Genomic DNA, 19,935 nt, shown 5'->3' on the forward strand with positions numbered 1-19,935 from the left:
GAACTTGTAAACTCTAAGTCATCTCTCCAGCCCTACACAATTGTTTCTATAACTCACCATATGGGTTGCTATTTTTGAGTTGTATTAATATGAGGATATGACAATTCTTGGGGCTAGGTCTATATGTATACATATATACATTATATATATATATATATATATATATATATATATTGTAATTGAATTATAATAATGCATAAACAATCCTATTATATAATATGTTCACTGGTCACTCACACACATAAGTGAAGATTTGGAAAACTTAAAATAAAGTGAAACAAATACATTTTTTCAAATACATTTTTTAAAAACAGTGTGAAAACAGTGCTGGGATTGTAGCTCAGCAATAAGTCCTTGCCTAACATGTATGAGTGCCTAGGTTCAGTCTGCAAAGAAATAAATCCAATATAATAAGTTCATTGTTAAATATTATTATAATTGCTATTGAATGGTTCTTGAGAACATCATATAAGACATAAATGACAGGTACATAAAGCAGTGTCATAGGTGCCATATTTCTGATTATAAAACTGATGAGATCTGTTCATGAATATGTGACATATGTGTCTTTCGATTTAAATCAGACAAAGGTGCTATTGAGACAGATTACTGGGTAAAAAGCCTGCTATGCAAGCTTGGATATGAGTTTGAATTCCCAGAACTGAAATAAAATCAGGCACATTGGCATGTGTCTGTAATTTCAACTCCTCTAAAACAAGATGGAATCAAAGAAAGGAAAGTCCTCAAAGCTCTCAAAGCTTGCAGCTTAGCTTCCCTGGTAAATACAGCAGCACACATCAAAGAATACACACACACACACACACACACACACACACACACACACACACACTACTCTTCACACTCCATAAATCATACAGATAAAACCAGAAAACACAGTAATGATGATACTCATTTGTCTTTGTTAATTGAGAATATTGTAGAGCAGAATAGCACAATACAGAACATACTTCTAAGTTGCTCACTATTTTGGTCAAAGTATGTCTTCTATTTTCATGTTCATCATAGTTTTGCAAGCTTTTCTTACATTTTATAATATATTGAATACTATCACAAAAGTCAGGCAAAATGCCAGACTGGGGTATTTCTATTACTTAAAAGAAAATACAAAGAATCAGGTGACAAGAAGCATATGGTTAAAATATTGAGAGATTCATCTCCTACTGGGCATAGTAAAGGATGTCATTATCTGCTTTAAGCTTTTTTTATCAGGAACCCTTGTTGAAGTGAAGAAAATAAGCTGAAACGTATAGCTAGCAGATAGGCCTATTATTATATAAAACCCAAATTTCTGTTCTTTCCTGGTACAATCCATCAATGTAGCAAAGTTGGTTTTGTTGGTGTTGTTGAGTATTGTATTACATCATTTATTAAGAAAATTGGAAGCACATAGAAATTACCTTATTATGTTTTTAATTGAAATGGAATCGTAAATTGAAACAATGTCAACCAGCTTTTATATCCCATCACAGGGTTCTATGACTTTGAATAAGTAGTGCAGGTATGACTGTCTGTGAGAATGTGCACAGCAATTCACAGCAGGGAGGACCACGGAGGAGCAAAGCAGCTGGTGAAAGCTCCAATTATTTATGGCTGGCTTTGCTACTTCTGAACACAAAGCATTTCACTTGTTTTAAAGTTTTACTGGTTTAGTTGAGTATATGGCCCACTTGATGCAAATATTTAAAGGAACATCCTATTGGAATATATGATCATTTTTCTTCTGCCAAGGTGGCTATGAACTAACATCGAAATGAAAATGTGAGAGCATTAGCTGTGGCTCAGTCAACACTTATTCCCCACTACAGTGACTCAGCTGGTACTCAGTTCCCCCTTCAGTGGTTCAATCAGCTCTCAGATCCCATGCTCATTGGTACAGCCAGTGCTAATTTCTCTTGTTGCTTATATTTTTTTCTGTGCATCAATCACACTGTCCTACAGTTTCTGTTCATGGATATTTTGTGATATGGTATCTTATAATGGCACAGTATTTCAGTAAGTTTGTTACCCTCTTCTTCATATGTCAAGAATAATTAAAATCTATGCCAACATTTTTTTATCTACTCTGTTAAGGTTTTTAGTACATGTTACCCTAGATTTTCAAGTCAGAATTTGCAGTGAAGGGGGTTGTACATGGATAGAGTTTATGTCTGACTTATTTTCCAAGACTGCCTTCCAACTGCCTCTCCCATGTTCCCTGTCAGGTTTCAACATACATTTTACTCACATGTGTTGTCTCATTTCTGCTTCATGTTCTCACCACTGCCTTTTCCTCTCTCCTTACAAGATTAGTTTTGAAAGTTAAAACATTTATCAAATTACCCCATGACTAAAAATGTGTAGTTCTAAAGAAAGGGAGACTGGCCTCCATTGGGAAGACAAATGAATGCTTTAATAGAATTCCTTATTGTAGGAAGTAGGAAGATACCTGAATGTAGTTGAAGGATATGTTCGCTGTTTCTTAAGGCTCATGTTTTAACCATCGTATGACCCTGTCTTCCCGTGTCTTCTATTCAGTATTCATTATATCATTTCCTCATTGAACAGAACCACAGCTGCATGGTTACCACGAGTTTACATACTAGAGCTTCTAATTAGAAACAAAACAAAGAAAGAGGAGGGAGAGAGAAAGAAAAGAAGGAAGGAAGGAAGGAAGGAAGGAAGGAAGGAAGGAAGGAAGGAAAGAAGAAACGAAGGACAAGAAAAAAAGATTGACTTTTTTTGTTCCTAAACCCAAATTCAACTTTGGCCTAAATAACTGGTCACAACAATTTTGAGGGCATAATTTTAATATGTATTGAAAATATCTACCCTCTTAGGCATTCACAATTCTCATTGAAATCATTTCTTAGGTACTCAGTGTTTTCAATATTGTTTGCTCCTCTAAAGGATAAAAAAGTGAATTTTATGTTAGCCCTTAACATTGCATACTAAACTTATCTTGAGTACATTTTTAATGTGCAAGGAAAATGATGGCAAATTTAAATGAATAATCTGGTAATTTCGAGGACAAACAGATTAACCATTCAGAAGTTATGCAAAGCTGTAGCGTTTACAGTGTGTTAGCAAATTACAAATTATCTCAGAAGAAAGAGAAGCCAGAGGATAAACACCACCATTTCCCACAGGCTTGTACAAATGATTTTGGAAAATGAAAAATAAAATTAGATGAGACAATGAAAACAGTAAAAATACGTCCTAGTAAACTGTCACTCTGTAGTTAAAAAGCATTAAAATCAATTTTGTACAAAGTATAATATTGTTTTCTAGAAAGCATGTTTTATTTAGCCTCAACGAAGAATTCCTACATTGAACAAATAAAATTGAAACGTTATTACAACACAGATCTTAAATTTATAACTTATTGATTAAAATGGAGGGAGAGTTTCCCTGGCTAATACTATTAAGTGGGTGAGGGAGCACAGGTTTTGGTGAGATTTGTTTCCAGTACTGTCCATTTACATGATGCCTCACTATGCTTTATTTTACCTGACCTCTTCTACTCCCATTCAATTTGTGTTGTTTCAATACACATACTTTTGTAGAGGTTGGAACCCTAATGGAATCTGAGACCACACTGCCTTAAGAAGCCATTCCAGTTTTCCACACACTAATGCAAACGGGGACCAAAGAAAGTAACCACATGATAATAAGCTGCAGGTACAGTTTTAATTATTATGAAACATACAGTTAAAAAAAAACCATCAACCATTTTGTTTCCATAGAAAATAAGTAATCACTGGGCTTTTAAGATATTAAAGGAATTGGATAGAAATGAAGGCCAAATGACAGCCTTCAAAAATGCTCCCTGTCTACAATAATGAAGATTTGTGTATAGCTGGCACATCATTAGTGTTACCATGTTGTGTGGTTATTCCAGAAACGGCAAAGAAAAAAATATAATTTTATGGAGTCCTAACTGTAAGCCAATGAGCTGTGTTCATTATGGCTCCCATCAAATTGTAGCATGAAGCTGGGAACTGGTAAAGATTGCAATCTTTCCATCTTGATCAGTGCCACACAACTAACTGGATTGTACTTTGTCTTTAAGTTCTTAATTTGCAATCTCCTGTTTGCACTGCTATGTGGGCTGGCTCCTAATCTCCAGCCTAAGCTCCCCTCTCCTTAATAAGTTGGTTTCCCCCACTCTGAACATCCATAGAAAGCATATCTTTATGATAATGATTTCCAGTTTGTACAGTGTGCATTGACAGCCACAAATTTCCCACTGAAGACAGATTTTCCCGCTTACTTTATACATTGAGATTTGCCTTCATATAGACTAGAAATATCTTACCCTAATATGTCTAGAGTAAAGGTGATATGTAATAAACCTTAACATAGATATATTCAACCTCTATTTTCTGTGCATATTCTTTGACCCTTTAATACATTCTATACATTTCTAATCCCTATTCAGTTACTAAAATCTTAAATCAACAGTCATCCTTTATTCATTTTTAAATCACTACACAATTTAATTCCTCAGTAACTCCTGTTGATGCTATCTACAACATATCGTCAGCATTTATCCACGTATTTCCATTGCCAACTGCACTTTGATCTAAACAGCCATTAGCTATAGTAATATTTTGTTTCATATTCATACATGCACAATATGTTTTGATCAAGTCTACCCCTCTTTACCTCCACAGCTTCCACATCAGTATATCCTAGATTCATTCTCTCATTTTTTAAAATTAATATCTAATGAATCCATCCAGTGCTGTCTTTATGCTCATAGGAATGAGGTCATCTACTTTAGCATGGGGAGTCTCTCGAAGTCTCTTATTCTTTGCATGTTAACATTGACTGGTTGTGTGTTTCTTTATTAATTGCCATCTTCTCCAAAAAGAAACTTCTATGAAGAGAGTTGAGAGATGTATTCTTCTGTGGGTATAATGATAAGAATGCAGAGAACATCTTATTACTATGTACATTTGCCAGAATAGTGGGAGTGGATCTTCTCTTAGGGCCTATGGCCTAGTCAGAGTCAGACTTGGGATATAGTTAATAGTAAATGGCATGGGTTTGATCTATAGAGCAGACTTGAAGTCTAATCAGAGGTCTTTGATTACTTTTCTAACATTTGTGTCATGAATGCATCAGTGACTATGCCTTTCCACTCCAATCATTACTGTAATTCTCAGTGCTCACAGCTAGGTGATATTGATAATTACATTTCTTCTCTGGTAATGAATACAGTGTCTTCCACCACTATGAAAGCTAAGCAGTAGGACTGAAGCCTCCAAGTTAGTACCAGCTTAATTTTTCTTATGTTTTATGACTCAGGCATGTGGAATCTTCAGCAATAGGGTCGTATGATCAAGATTGAAGATAGTAACTAAGAGCAATAACAAAACCCTGTAATGTCTGGGGGATTTATGGGACCTCACTGATGAACTAGAAAAGATTTAAAGCTAGAAAAGATTTAATTTATGTCTAACACTGGGTCTTTTATCTAATACACTGTGGTATCTTGGGGAGGCATTGTCTCCTCATTATAGGATAACTACATTTTAGCCCATATATGCTTAAGAGTACATTTTAGAAAACTTACAGAAGTAGGTTTTTCTACAACATTTTCAAAGGTCTTTGTTGTTAGTTACTTTACCCCCACACTCTCTTTTCTACCTTTAACTCCAAACCCAGTTTAACCCTTTCTGTTCTGTTATTCGTCTTTCTCCATCCATGCCTTTGTAGTCTACCACCCTTACTTTGAACATCCCAACCACCCACTAGTGATTTTTTATCTTTGATGATTGCTACAATTGAAATGAACATACCTAAAGATAAAAAAAAAAACAGTAGCCTCATGTGATAGAGAAAGAGACATATGTTTTTCTGAGTACTGCGTAACTCAGGATGACTATTTCCAGGTGTTTTCATTTACTGGCGAATATATTTTTTTTATTTTTATTTTATTTTATTAGTTCAAATTAGGAACAAGCTTGCTTCAGATGTCAATTTCTTCTCCCTCTTCCTCTCCTTCCCCCCAACATCCCACCTCCCCCTAGCCATCCCCCCTCTACTCCCCAGGCAGGGTAAGGCCCTCAAAAGGGGCTCCCCAAAGTCTACCACATCATCCTGGGCCAGGCCTAGGCTCTTCCCCATGTGTCCAGGTCAAGAGAGCATTCTTTAATATGCGATGGGCTCTCAAAATCCCTTCTTTTTTTAAGACTTTACATATTTAATACAGTGAGTTACCCCTGTACAAATAGAAAAAATTAAGTTCAACATTTCTAGAACAATATGGCTGTTAATTTTTGTACAATGCCAACTGAACGCGGTAAACTGTGATACTTTTTTCCAAACTTGACAGCACAGATAAAGTTTCCAAAAATTCAAATTATATATGTATATTTATATAAAATGACCAATAATGGCAGTATGTTATGCATCAATAGCAGCAACAGCTTTTCCAGGTTCTGCAGTCATTTGAACAAAATTGTAGAGACATCCTTCACTCTCCATTTAATAAAAAAAAAAAAGTAAAAAACAAAATCCCAGAAAATGTTGTTTTACAGCTGGATAGTATTCTATTGTGCATAAGAACCACATTTTTATTATTGATTCATCCATGATTGACCACTAGGCCTTTTCAATTTCTTGGCTATTATGAACAGAGCAGCATTGGACTTGGTTGGTCTGGTATCTCTATAGCAGGATAGATTCCATTGGGAACAGACCAAGAAGTGCTAAAACTGTGTTATTTGATAGCTATTTCTTGCTTTTTGTAGAAACTCCGCAACAATCTACACTATGATAATAGTGAATACATGTCTTCCATAAAGATATTCATGCTAAAAACTTCTTAACCATTCAGACTGTGTTAAGACGAAGTCTCAAAGCAGTTTTAACTAGCAATTTCTCAGTCATATTGTTTCTTTTACAAATCTTGTATTTAGTTCCATGTTTCAATTTTTATTTTGGTTGTTTATTTTCTTCATGTTTGGTTTTACAGTTTTTGTATATTCTAGACAGAAACTCTCTGCATGTTTAAGGCTGGTAAAGACATTTTTCCCATTCTGTAGGCTGCCTCTTTATACAAATTATTGGTTCTTTGTTCTCCAGATGATTTCTCATTTCATGAGGACCCATTTGTCAACATTGGTCTTAACACTTGACCTATCCATGTCCTGTACAGAAAGTCATTTCCTGTGCCTGTAAGTTAGATTGTATTCCCTCATTTTTCTTCTATCAGATTTGGGGTATAAGGCCTTATGTTGAGGTCTTTGATCCATTTGAAATTGAATTTTATGCAGGTGGGAGGTAAAGATTTAATTTTATTCCTCTGCATCTTGCTTACAGTTTGACTAGCAAATATTTGTTAAAAATTTTATGTTTTCTCTAATGCATGCTTATCGGCCATTTTATAAAAAAAAATAGGTAACTATAAGAATGTGGACTTTTATCTGTGTCCTCAGTAACAGTCTTGGAAAATCTAGCAACATGAGAGAATACCTCAAAATAATAGAGACAATATACAACTAGCCAACATTATGTTAAGTGGGAAAAATGCAAAGGATAGCCTCTTTTTTGGTTTGTTTTCAACATGGTCCTTGAATACATAGACAGAGGGGGGGTGGGATCAGAGAAGAGTAAATGAATAGGAAAGAAAGAAATGCAAGTACCCTTGTTTACAAATGATATGACTTTTTAAATTGAAAATATATTATTCTCTCATATAATACATTCTGACTAAAATGCTACTATGAGATGGATGACATTGATTCATTTGTGTATGTTAAAGTTTCTCTGAATTTGTGAGGTGAAGCTGATGTGATTGCGAAGGGTGACCTTTGATATGCTATTGAATTTTACTGAAAAAATTTGGTAACATTTTATTGAGAATTAGTTTTACTATGTACATAAGGGAGAATTGGCCTATAATTTAACTTTTTCACTACGTCTTTATCTGGTTAAAGTATCATGGGAATTTTGGCTTCATAAATAGAAATTTGAGCATCTTTCCTCACAAGTAATTTGAAAAGTTCTGGTACTACTTCTTCTTTGAAGGTCTGGTAGATCTTTGTGCTGAGTTAATCTGGCCTGAAGCTTTTGTATTTGGGAGATTTTTTGAATTACTACTGCTGTTTTATTGGTTTGTGTGGCCCTGCTTAAAGTTTTTACTTCATCTTCATTTAATGTTGGCAAGTCATACACTTTTAGAAATTCTTCTACTTCTTTTCGATCTTCCAGTTTGGTGGAGTATAGAATTTAAAATGTGTTCCTTTAACTTCAAAATTCCTCAATATTTGTTGTAATACCTCTTTTTATCTCTGATTTTATTAATCTGGATACTCTATTTTCCTGCTGGTTAATTTAGCTAAAATTTGTCAGTCTTGTTAAACTTTTCAAAGAACCAGCTCTTGATTCTGTTATTTTTATTTCATTTCTGTTTAATCAATTTCAGCCCTAATTTTCAACTCTTCTAATCTACAATGTTTGCATGTTGTTTACTATTTTTTTCTATGACCTCATACAGTTATTAATATGAGAGCTCTCCATATTTTTTATGTGGGCACTTAGTGATATAGACTTTGTTCTGAAGGATATCTTCTTTGTGTCCTATAAATTTTGGTAGGTTGAGTTTCCATTTCCATTAAATCCTAAGATGTTTTTAAATACCCTTCATGATTTCTTCCACCACATGATTTTAATTTAGTAATATGCTGTTAAATCTCCATGAGTTTTTGCATTGTATTTATTTTCCATTGTTGTTGATATAGAGATTGATTACAGTGTGGTCAGAATATCAGATGGTATTTCAGTTTTCCTATATTTATTAAGACTTGTTTTCTATCTTCATACATGGTCTATTTTGGAGAAATTTTCATGAATAGCGGAAAGTATGTTCATTTTTTCATGTTTGAATAAAATGTTCTATAGATGTCTATTGGATCTATTCAGTTTATTATGTCATTTAACTTCAATGTTTCCCTGTTTGGCTTTTGTTCAGATATCTTGTCTATTGGTAAGAGGAGATAGGAAAATAACCCACCATCACTCTCTTGGGTTTGATCTACAGGACATTTTTTTTGATCTAATAATATTTGTTGTATGAAATTTAGTACACCTGTTTTTGGTGTGATTACTCTAGAATTGTAGCATTCTCTTGGTGGGTTGTTCCTTTGATGTATATGACATGACTCTCCTTATTTCTTCTGACTAGATATATGAGTCACTACTAATTTTTACCTTGAAGTTTCAAAATGTAACCTGCTCTTCCATTGCAACTTTTCTATATTTCTTATAACATACCAGCTCCTATTTATATGACAAACACAAATGACATGTACCTATCATTTAAAACTTTCCAGCGGTACTTCAAGACCCTTAAGCCATATGCAAACTTTATATCAATGGTCTTCCATGTAGTCTGTATTCTGTTTCCACATACATCCCCAGTTTTACCATTATCATTCCTTTTTGTACTAGATACTAGTAATATTTTGTACTAGTAATATTTTGGCTTTATTCATTGCTTACCTATTAATTCCCATCTTGCAAAGATGGTTTTCTCTGTATTATTCTGATTTGATTATTGACTACCCAATTTAAGCATTTGTCTGCTGAGTCAAATTCCTGTTTCAATAATTGCAATTTCTCCTTGTCTTGTGTTTAGCTGTATATGCAGTTTCTTTCCTGTCTTCTCCATAGCACAACATAGGAAGTAGGAGAGATATGCATGGTTATCATCTTCTCTGAAATTCCCAGTACAACATATGAGATGTGGATAGTTGCAATACAATTCTTTAATAAACAAAAGTCTTTGCTCAACAAATGATTAAGGAAGTTTTGAATGAATTATCCCTATATATTTTAACTAATAATATTATCCTGTTGTTGGCTCATTTGAGTTAGTACACAGTTAAATACTTTTAATAATATAATGCAGATATGAAAGTGATTAGAGATATAGAGATTGACTATTGTGATTCTCAAAATATAAGGTTAAAAGAATAAAAGAATGAGGAAAATGGATAAAAGTCCAAAGCTCTTCAAATATTTGAGGCATAAGACACCTAGAATGTCAGCTGAAAATCTAGACAAACCTATTTTTTCCTGATCAAGGGTCAGGTAAATTATTTGGATTAAGTTTTTAATCTTTCCTAGTTTGAATCAGTGTAGCTCCTTATAAAATAATGGAGTAGTTGTGCTTTCCTTGCAAATATTGGCAGAAAACATTTGAAAGTAATCCATTCAGCAAGAGAACTGGGAGAATTCAACCTAACTGGTTGTGACAGAAGAAAATAGTCACAGAACATAATACAGTGAAGAAGAGAAAGGTTGTAGCAGAATTTTTGTATTTGTTAGTTATAGTAAATTCTTTAACAACTGGGATTATTCATATAGTTCCAACTCAAGATCATACGATGTCACTTGCTGGCATTACAGGCACTTATAAACATGTGGGACACACATACAAACACTTACATATAAAATTTTTTTAATTTACTTATTTTTATTATATACATTGATGTTTTGTCTGTACCCATGGTGGTCAGAACAAGTCAGATCCCTCTGGAACCGGATTTATAGACAGTTGTGAGTAACCATGTGGGTGCTGGGATCTGAACCCAAGTCCTCTGGAGGAACAGTCAGTGCTTTTAATTGCTGGACCATCTCTCCAGGCTACAAATAGATCTTAAAAAGCATAAACGTTTTACTATTACACATGACCTCATGAGTTAATTTTGGGTGACTTCATTAACATACTCCTGCTGACATGTCTACATCTCCAGAGTTACAACTCAATGCATCCACCATTTCAGAAGCATAGCAGGAATTCTTCCGCTTCATATGATGAACAAGGTAAAGGCACCAATACCCATGTCTACAACACAAGATACCATCAAATTACTAAAGTAAAAGTACTAAGTATTGACAAAATACCTATAGAGTAATTTCTTCCCTGGCTATCAAGATAAGTGTCACCATGAAGACATCATTTAACTTGTCCCTATATGATGAGTGAAACTGAAATAGGGCATAAGGAGTAAACCAAAAAAACTGTGAAAGAAAAAAAGGAGGGAAATAACAGGTGAGATCAGAAAAAAGAAAGGGAAGAAGAAAGAAGGTTGAATGAAGTGAAAGAGAGAGGGAAGGGGAAAGTAAGGAACAAAATAAGAAAGGACAGACAAAGGAAAGAAAAAAGGAAGGACAGAAGTTTTAAGAAAATGCATAATGAAAAATAGTGGGAGATAGATTATAAAGAAACAATCTTATAAAGTTAGAGAATATGTACGTGACTGGACACTCTAAACACTACATTATTTACTTTGGCATCTTTTGTTAGGATCATAACTCATAAAAGCAAAGTATCAGAGCTGTATATTAAGGTATTTAAAGATTGTGTTCATACCCGGACCAACACTGTTATATATGCCTCTCTGTGGTTTTGCCTACCTTTTAAACATGTGTGTTATAAAATTTTATGCAATATATACATGCATCTGATATATTTCTGAAAATAAATTTGACAAACAATGGGTTAAGTCGCCTGATTCTAAAATGGTGATGATAGAATACATAAATATGTAAGACCAGACCAGTTATTTACTTGTTCTATTTTATCCTTACAGATTTGCAAAATGCATTCTAAAACAATTGCACTTTTTATGGTATTCATGATCATATTATAACAACAATTTTTTGTTTTTGCAGATGATGGTGCCTGTCCATTAACTAAACAACTGAGGTGAGTCACTCCTTCTGCTTCTCCTAGGTCTTTTTCTGCTTCCTTCTTTCCTCCTCTTTCTTCCCCTCCTCCAACATGTGTGGAATGCTTTTTATTCTAACATTTAAATAATTTTATTAGCTTGCATTAATTGGGGTTATGCTACTAATAAGTTACCTTGCAAGAAATCCATAATGCATTTTACAGTACTAGGTTTTGCCTTTTGTTTCCTTCCATTTAAAAATAAACTTGGAAAGGTTGGGAAACAACTTTGCCATGAGACAATGTTGTTTTCAGAGAAGTTTTAACTTATTCAAGCTACATCAGATCTTTCAATTAGAAAACTAATGTATCTCTCAGATATATTAGTTTGTATCAATAGCAAAACACCCAAACATGGTGACACAATCAAGCTTTGTTTTCTCTACTAATTTGTAAGATGAAAAGAAAATATATCTTAACTTACTTAATTTACTTCAAGTTTAGATAATTTGTTATCAAGCATTAATATTAGAGTCATAGCTCTTATCAACTTAATTCATCTCAGTGAAGTTGCTCTTTTTGTTTGTGACTTTACGTAAACATGGTATCACTATACTTCTATATACTTTTGAACTCATATTGATAATTCTTTTCATACTGATGGGCTTAAAAGAAGACTCTCTACTGGATGATAAACTTTCACTGCATTGGATTTACCAGTTTAGAAATATTAAAATACAAGGTAGTATAGTGAACGAAAATGTAGGGCAGTGTTTCTCTACTTTTCTCATGCTGCATGACTTTAATAAAGTTACTCATGTTGTGGTGTAGTAAAAATTAAAAGAAAATTAAAAGGAAAAGTGTGTAAGTTTTCTCTTAAGCAATGCAATACATAGGAAATTTAAGTAGGGATCTTTTATATAGACTCCCCTTTTCCTCTTCCTAAATTGCTTGACATAAAATGAGATGGCCAAAATAGAAGCACAGTAGAAAGAAAACAGGATGAAAAAAAGTCTGCATAAATGTTCAGTTAGCTAAATGAATAAAGTTCTACATAGGATGCTATAAGAAACATGGTTTAAAGAGGAATAGATGTAGAAAAATTATTTATTGTATCAGAGATTATCAATAATAATATACATGAGAATTGCCTTAGTTAACTTTGTACATGTCAGTTCTGGTGAAGTGGATCTAATGATGGAGCCCAAATTTCAGGAAATTCTTAAGTGATGATGTCAAAGCCACTGGTCTAATGGACACTCTGGAAAGAACCACATCAAACTATTCTCACCTTTTCTTCCTCTGTGTATTAAGAAAATTAATTTTCACATATTTGACTTGGATTTATTATATTAGTTTTAAAATATATTTTTGTGTTCTTAGAAAGGACTCTATTTGACTGTATTTGACTAGAGCAAACTGCCCAGTTTTGGTTAAACTACACATGAAAAGACCTGGATATGGAACTAGCTCCCTCATGACCACTTTCACTTCCATTTCTAGTTAATCCAAGGTAAATTTAAGGAATCTCAAAAGTCAATATCATTGAGTGAACTAATACTAAAATGAGTGAAATGTAAGATGGTATTTAAACATATTTTAGTACTTCAACCTATTTAAACGTGTTCATATCATTGTACTGCAATAGAAAAATTACAGAAAGTAAAAGCAGTGCTAACAGGGAGTCTATAATCTTAACCAAGCAGACATTATTACCATTGCATTCTTGAGACTATACTTGACTTTTCCCCTTCTGGTTTTACATACCATTGCTAATGGTCAAGGAAGCTGCTAGTCTGATTCTTCAACTTGTTCAGAAATCAAGAAGGGGAACACAAATAAATAAATAAATAAATAAATAAATAAAATTGTAATAAATAGATTCATTTTCTCTATGGTGATGGATATTAAGGACACTTGAAATACCTTTGGTTGTAAGTAGCCTTGTCAATGTAGACATTGGTACTGGTAGTTGTAGAACCTATCATAATGGTAATAATGACTGGTATTGTAATTAATATAACTGCTATCATTCATCAAGTGCTACTCTGACTCAGCAATTATGCTAAATTATTCACATTGATTATTTATTTAGGTCATCCCATGTCCTGTGTGATGCTGCAATTATTTTTCAGAGTGTCCCAATGGAAGTGAGATAAACAATTCACTAGTCGCCATATAAAGAGCATAACAGAGCATGCAACAGATCCAAATTGTGCCAATCAGTACTGTTCACTGCACTAGCTCAAGGTAGTACCCATGTGCTGTTCTCACAAGCATAACATTTTTTCTGAGATCATGATTCTCATGATGCTGAGAACAGCACATTTTACTGAACAAAGTACTCTGTTCATTAGGTGTTGGTCAGTCCCTCATGAGGCCACTTTAAGTCCCTGGAGATGACATTCTCCTCTATGCCCTCTCTTCCTACATGGTAGAACATACTCCAGAGGCATTTCAAGTGATATATCATTCTAGCAGAGTATCCTCCGTTGCACAGGCCAGTTCCATGAAAGTTATGAAGAATAAGCCTAATGCAAGTGCTCTAGTTGAGTCATATTAATTGACATAGTTGAGCTAAGAATCAATGCAGAGAGAGACTACACAACAGCAAGAATACCTGGAGACATGGTTGAAACTCTGACACTAGATCATTGATTCTGACCTCTTAAGTACGTTGTCAGCCTTTGGTAGTTGTGGAAGCTGCATTAGAGGTCTATTGTTAGGGTGAGACTAGTTAAGAAAAGACTGATTATATTTTCCCTGGAGAAGTTCCTGGTTTTTCCTTTGTCTTTATACTCTAGATGATTTAGCAGTATGATACTGATATTGACACTGGTAGGCATTGTAAATCATATACAGGATAATATGTGCAAATACTCTGAATTTCAAATAAATGATGAGTGTCTGTAGGATTTGGTTTCCACAGAAGGTCTTAGAACCAGTCCCCTGACCATAGCTCAATCCAGTAGTAGTTTTTACTACAATAGTACATTTGCTCTCTTGGAGGGTTAAAAGCAAAGACTGAAAAATAAAGCAGAGGCAGGCATTGGGGTGCTTGCCTTTAATCATTTCAGCATTCTGTACACATAGCACCACCCTGGGGGTTGGGTATCTCTGTAAATCTGAGGCTACCCTGGCCTTCCTGGTGAGTGCCAGTACAGTGAAGATATGTCGAGTATCCCTATGTCAGAGAGAAACTAAAAGCAAAATAAAGGGTTTTTATTGGTGAGACCACAGATAGTTTGATCTATGTGTATGCTAATAGCATTGAGTCATCTCATACCTAAGATTAAATGTTATAGAAAACTCTATATTGAGAGGGATGACAAAGTACATTTAAAGAATCCAGAGGCATTGAAAGGATTCTTTTATAGTTTCGTTACAAACATGCCTGGAACCAAAGCAAAGATCCAGGCTGGAGATTTATCAGCTGGTTTTCCTTCTTTTATTCTGTTTTTTTCGAGACAGTTTCTCTGTGTGTATCTCTGGCTGTCTTTCATGGAACTCTTTCTGTAGACAAAGCTGGCCTTGAACTCACAGAGATTTGCTTACTTCTCCCTCATGAGTGCTGGGGGCCTGTGCCACCACCAATGCGTAATTCAGAAACTCCTTTCCTGCACACATTTACTCACAAATAGTGAGAAGAAAATCCAGTGCCTTTGTGCTTGTGTTGTCACATCATGTCTCAGTGTAATCCTCAAGAATGTGTAATAGGCATAGAGTGAAGTTCTTTTCTGAAAGATTCCAATAACAAGAGACTGTTGAGGTTACAGTAGCCCATATGAAATATGGAGCCCCTAAATGAGGTGGTGACTCACTTTGCAACTGAAGCATCCTATATCCCTGTTAACTTGCCCATATGAAATAACTAGAAAGCAACATCTCACTTACCCAGAGTTCTGTCACTGTGAGCAGGTCACCCAGTTGTCTGTACCTCGCTCACAGAGAGCCAAGGAGAATCTTGATTGTCCAGAAAGACCACAATGAAATACAGTTCTGCCTCACTGCTTCTCAAGGCATTTACCAGCATCTCCACAGAGAACATCTGTCTTCAGGACTATAAATCTGGTATTTTACCAGCTCTAAAGTTTCTCTATTGCTTACTAGTGGCAGAGATCAACAGCCTACTCCCATCATTTAGGGACTAACAATGTGGAAAATTGAGTGAACTCAATATGATTGCCACTGAAGGTTTCTCCCTGTGAACCAGAGTCATCTTCAAAATTTGAAGCAAATTCCAAATAAGAAGGGAGAAAGTAACAAATTGAATGAGTAAAAAACCCATAATTTTGCTTTCTTAACAGAGAATAGAAGTGAAACAGAGTTCTCCTGTTATAAGTAGAAAGAAGATGCATTTTCTATGTTGATCCAGTGTGTTCTGTTTTATGATTCAAGACAAATTTTATCCATTTTATTATAAATGGAAGAAAGGTGACATCATAGTACATCAAGCAGGCATTTCTAAGTTGCACCAACAATATAATTGGGCACCTGTATAAATGCAGAATTACAAGAACAGAATTCAAATTTTGTGTTGCAAAACAGATAATTGTACAATCAAATAGGTGCTTTGATTAAAAATATTGTATATGTAAATTGTTCATTTGCTGGAGTACTCATATTTTGGCATGTGCATACATAATTGGAGATTTCTAATTAGGGTTCTCTAGTGGAAGAAATAGCCTGATACAGTAGATTTCATGTTATGCCTATTAGCCAAAAATTGTAGACTACTATTTTGTTTTTGCTAATCACATCGCTGTTGTTCAAAGATGACTTTCCCCCCTTTATAGATGTCATTTAAAATCCAAATACTTTTTAGCCTCTTTTTTGATACCTAGTTATGTGAATCTTTTACAAAATATTATGACTTATCATACACTGAATCTCCTTCAAATTGGACATTTATTTAAAATCAGAAGTCAGATAAATTGGTACTATATACAAAGTATGCCTCTCAGCCCACCATCCAGCCTTTATTTTCAGGAACATTTTAGCAATTTTAAGTAAAACAATTTGTGCACTTAAAATGATCTATTTACCACCAAGACAACTATGAGTGGTATTTTGAAGAAAGACCATCTAGTTATCAAGATATTTTGATAAATTCCAATACACAATCCATCCATTTCATTACAAACCTCATTATCAATACTACTTCCATTGGATTACTGTGTACAAGCAACAGCCACACATACCAGCTTGTGGGTAGTTACTATGTTATGAATGAGGAGAATGAGAAACAAATTACATGATTCTTCCACACTCTCACAGCTGCTGTAAATTCAGAACTTGAAATCACTATGTCTGTGCCTCAGGTGAAGCACCATGTTTGTGTGGATTCCATGAGGTAGGTGTAACTGACTGCAATGCTGAGATGAGAAGCATCCATGTAGAATTACCTACTCTTTCCTTTCTCTTTCAACTGTCACAACACAAAGTAATACTCATTAATTGAACAAACCAACTGTAAACATATCACCCCTGTTCCCTGCCTCACATGCTTACGCTATGAGCGCTGAAGGATATTTAGGAAGCTGTTTATAAAGATGGCACAAGAGGACAGACTCTCAGTTAAACAGGCATGTTTCGTCTACAGTTCAGACTTGTTCTCTGTGCCCCATGATAACTAAAGGAAATAGTGGAATTGTTTATTCCAGCTCCTGCCATCTTTGCTCCAATCCCTCCATTCAATGCCTCCACATGGCATCTTTCCAAGTTGTTCACTCTGCTTCCAAAAGGGCATCCTCCTTCCCACTCTTTTATTGCTTGAGGTCTTAAGGTTTTCTGGCTTCTACACTCTCCCAGAAGCTCTCAGAATTTGAGGACCTCTATCTGCACAGATCTCCCTCGAATCAACAGTTATTTTTTTTTCTTAGTAACCTTCAAGGCACTGCTCAGGGCTCATTCTAGCACAATGGGTTTTACTACCATGACCCTCCTTCACCATTAATGATCTTAAAGCTAATAGTTTCCTCTTTTCTTTTTCCTTTGAGCTCTTACCAACCACATCTTTGTGAAATTTGTTTATCTGTCCAACTCTTTTTACTAAAAGCAAAAAAGCTGTAAGTGGCAACTTAGTCTAGAAAATTTCCCTACAGAATCATTAGGTCCTGCCTGGCACACAGTAAAAGCATATTAACTACAGGGTACATGAACAAATAAATAATAAAATGATGGATGGAAACAAGTAAATATACACTATCATTTGATATCCAAGGTTCTATTTCTCATCTTTTGCTAGAATGAAGGACTGAATGCTAAATATGGCATTAAGTGGTTTAATTCACAGTATAATAATACACATATACATGTATGTGTTTGCTAATGATAGCTACATGTCACTATCTACACGACAAGCCAAGAGAGGTAAAAATGAAAATTAATGCTATTAAAAATAAATTATCAGAAAATATAATGTTCTATCTTCAGCATCACAGTCCAAAAGCAGTGGCTATCTATGTCATACTATATGACTCTATGTTGTTTTTATTTTATACATCTTATAAATACTAACTTTGCCTGTACAACATTATATAATGAGAATGACATCATTTTATCTGCTTCATTTATGATAAAGCTGAGGCAATCAATATTAAATTACTTGCTTAATCTCACAAAGAATCCCACAGCCTCCAGTTGTAAGCTGAATACACAAATACACATGCACACACAGAGTCACACACAGGAGAATATGCACTTTCTTGGCCTTTTTTCTGAAATGGTGATAATACTGTTAAATCTTTTTACTCATTATCTCAGAAAGCCATATTTAAGTTATTCTTTCTCATATATTATTTTCAAAAAATTTAAAATACATTAGCAAACATATATGCTATGTGTGGGGATTGATCTACTTTGGGGTTTGAGTAAGTAAGTTGATTAATCATGTAGGAGCAAAAGCTAAAGAACACTAGCAGTAGCAGATAGATCAATAACATTAGTAGATTGGGTTTGCATCATTGAATAGGAAAGACTGAGGAAGCCCTGCTGAAGGAGATATTCTTCTGTACTGACAGAGAGATTTCCAGGTAGAGTAGAGTAGATTCTCCTGAAATGAACTTACCGTTTCTCATCCCCACTATAGGAATCTCTCTAAAGTGCAATAAACAGTAATAACCTCTACGGGAAATGGTTTACCTTCAACTTATTCTCCAAGGAGTGATGTTTTGACATCCTTATCCTTTTGAGAAGATTTTCTTCCCTGTAAAAGGACAATGGTAGCATACCCAGCACAGGGAGTTTTGGAGGGTACTTTAAACAAACCTGTTTGAGACTGAGGCTAATGGGAGACGGGGTGACTGCCTCATGTTTTCAGACTCAGGCCTCAATGAGCACAGACAACACGTTAAAAATTTACCAATATAATTTGTGTTGCAATATATCATGTACTTTGACTAATGCCCATAAAATTTATTTATTTTAAACCCCATGCAATTTTGCATCAGTTATATTTAAAGATTTCCTATTAGAATGCATTTTTAAATTATACTTTCTTATAAATTTATATTAGAGCAAGTACATGATTGAAGGCAGCTTTCCCCTTTTGTGCCTGGCAGATACTTGAACTGAAGATATGACTGATGCCCCATGACAGTGTTAATGTATTTTATAGAGAGAAAGAATACTAACAATAGCATGAACTTTTGCTCTCAAAAGTGCCCAGCACAGACAATACATTTTATATTCATCTATTTAAAGTAGATATTTACAAAAAGCCTGAAAGGGCAAATAGCAGAAGGACATTTTAGCTAAGAATACAATGTCCACTGAAGCCATGCTACAAAAATAGTGGAGAAAGAAAAACATTTTTTTTGCTTTAAAATGAAAATATTTCTATACCTTATGTATAAATTAATCAAATATTAAGTGTTCTAATAATTTACTTTAATTTCAAAATGAGCTGATTAATTTAAATCCAGTGGGGGGCATAAAATATGCTCAGGAATGTTAGTGTGACAAGAGTCCTAAACTGTGCTTTATAGAAACTTCCTGAAAAGAAACCAAATTTGTAACCATGTGATCATAATAAGGTTCTTGCTACCTCCTGGCATTGGCCAGGCACATAACCACCATGGCCTCTGCTTTTTTCCAGCCGAGCTGTGCTGGACAGAAGTTTCTGAAAGGCTCAGATCTACAAATTTGACACAAATGTTTGCTTCTCTTCTCTATCACATGAAGGGAATCTCCATTGCCATGCTGCACTAATGAGGCTAAGGCACTCCTTGAGCTTTCTTTTTTTTGTCATA

At 34.6% G+C, this 19,935-nt stretch overlaps 1 long non-coding RNA gene across 1 annotated transcript in view; it reads right to left on the reverse strand.

Moving 5' to 3' along the window:
- Positions 1-3,277: 3,277 nt before the first annotated feature.
- LOC118238312 overlaps positions 3,278-19,935 on the reverse strand; it is a 40,569-nt gene continuing 23,911 nt past the window's right edge. The window contains exon 2 of the long non-coding RNA XR_004768239.1: positions 3,278-4,908. This is a non-coding gene — a long non-coding RNA (uncharacterized LOC118238312). The remainder of the gene's footprint in view (positions 4,909-19,935) is intronic.

This window comes from Cricetulus griseus, chromosome 2 (assembly GCF_003668045.3).
Source record: "Cricetulus griseus strain 17A/GY chromosome 2, alternate assembly CriGri-PICRH-1.0, whole genome shotgun sequence".
Lineage (NCBI taxonomy): Eukaryota > Metazoa > Chordata > Mammalia > Rodentia > Cricetidae > Cricetulus > Cricetulus griseus.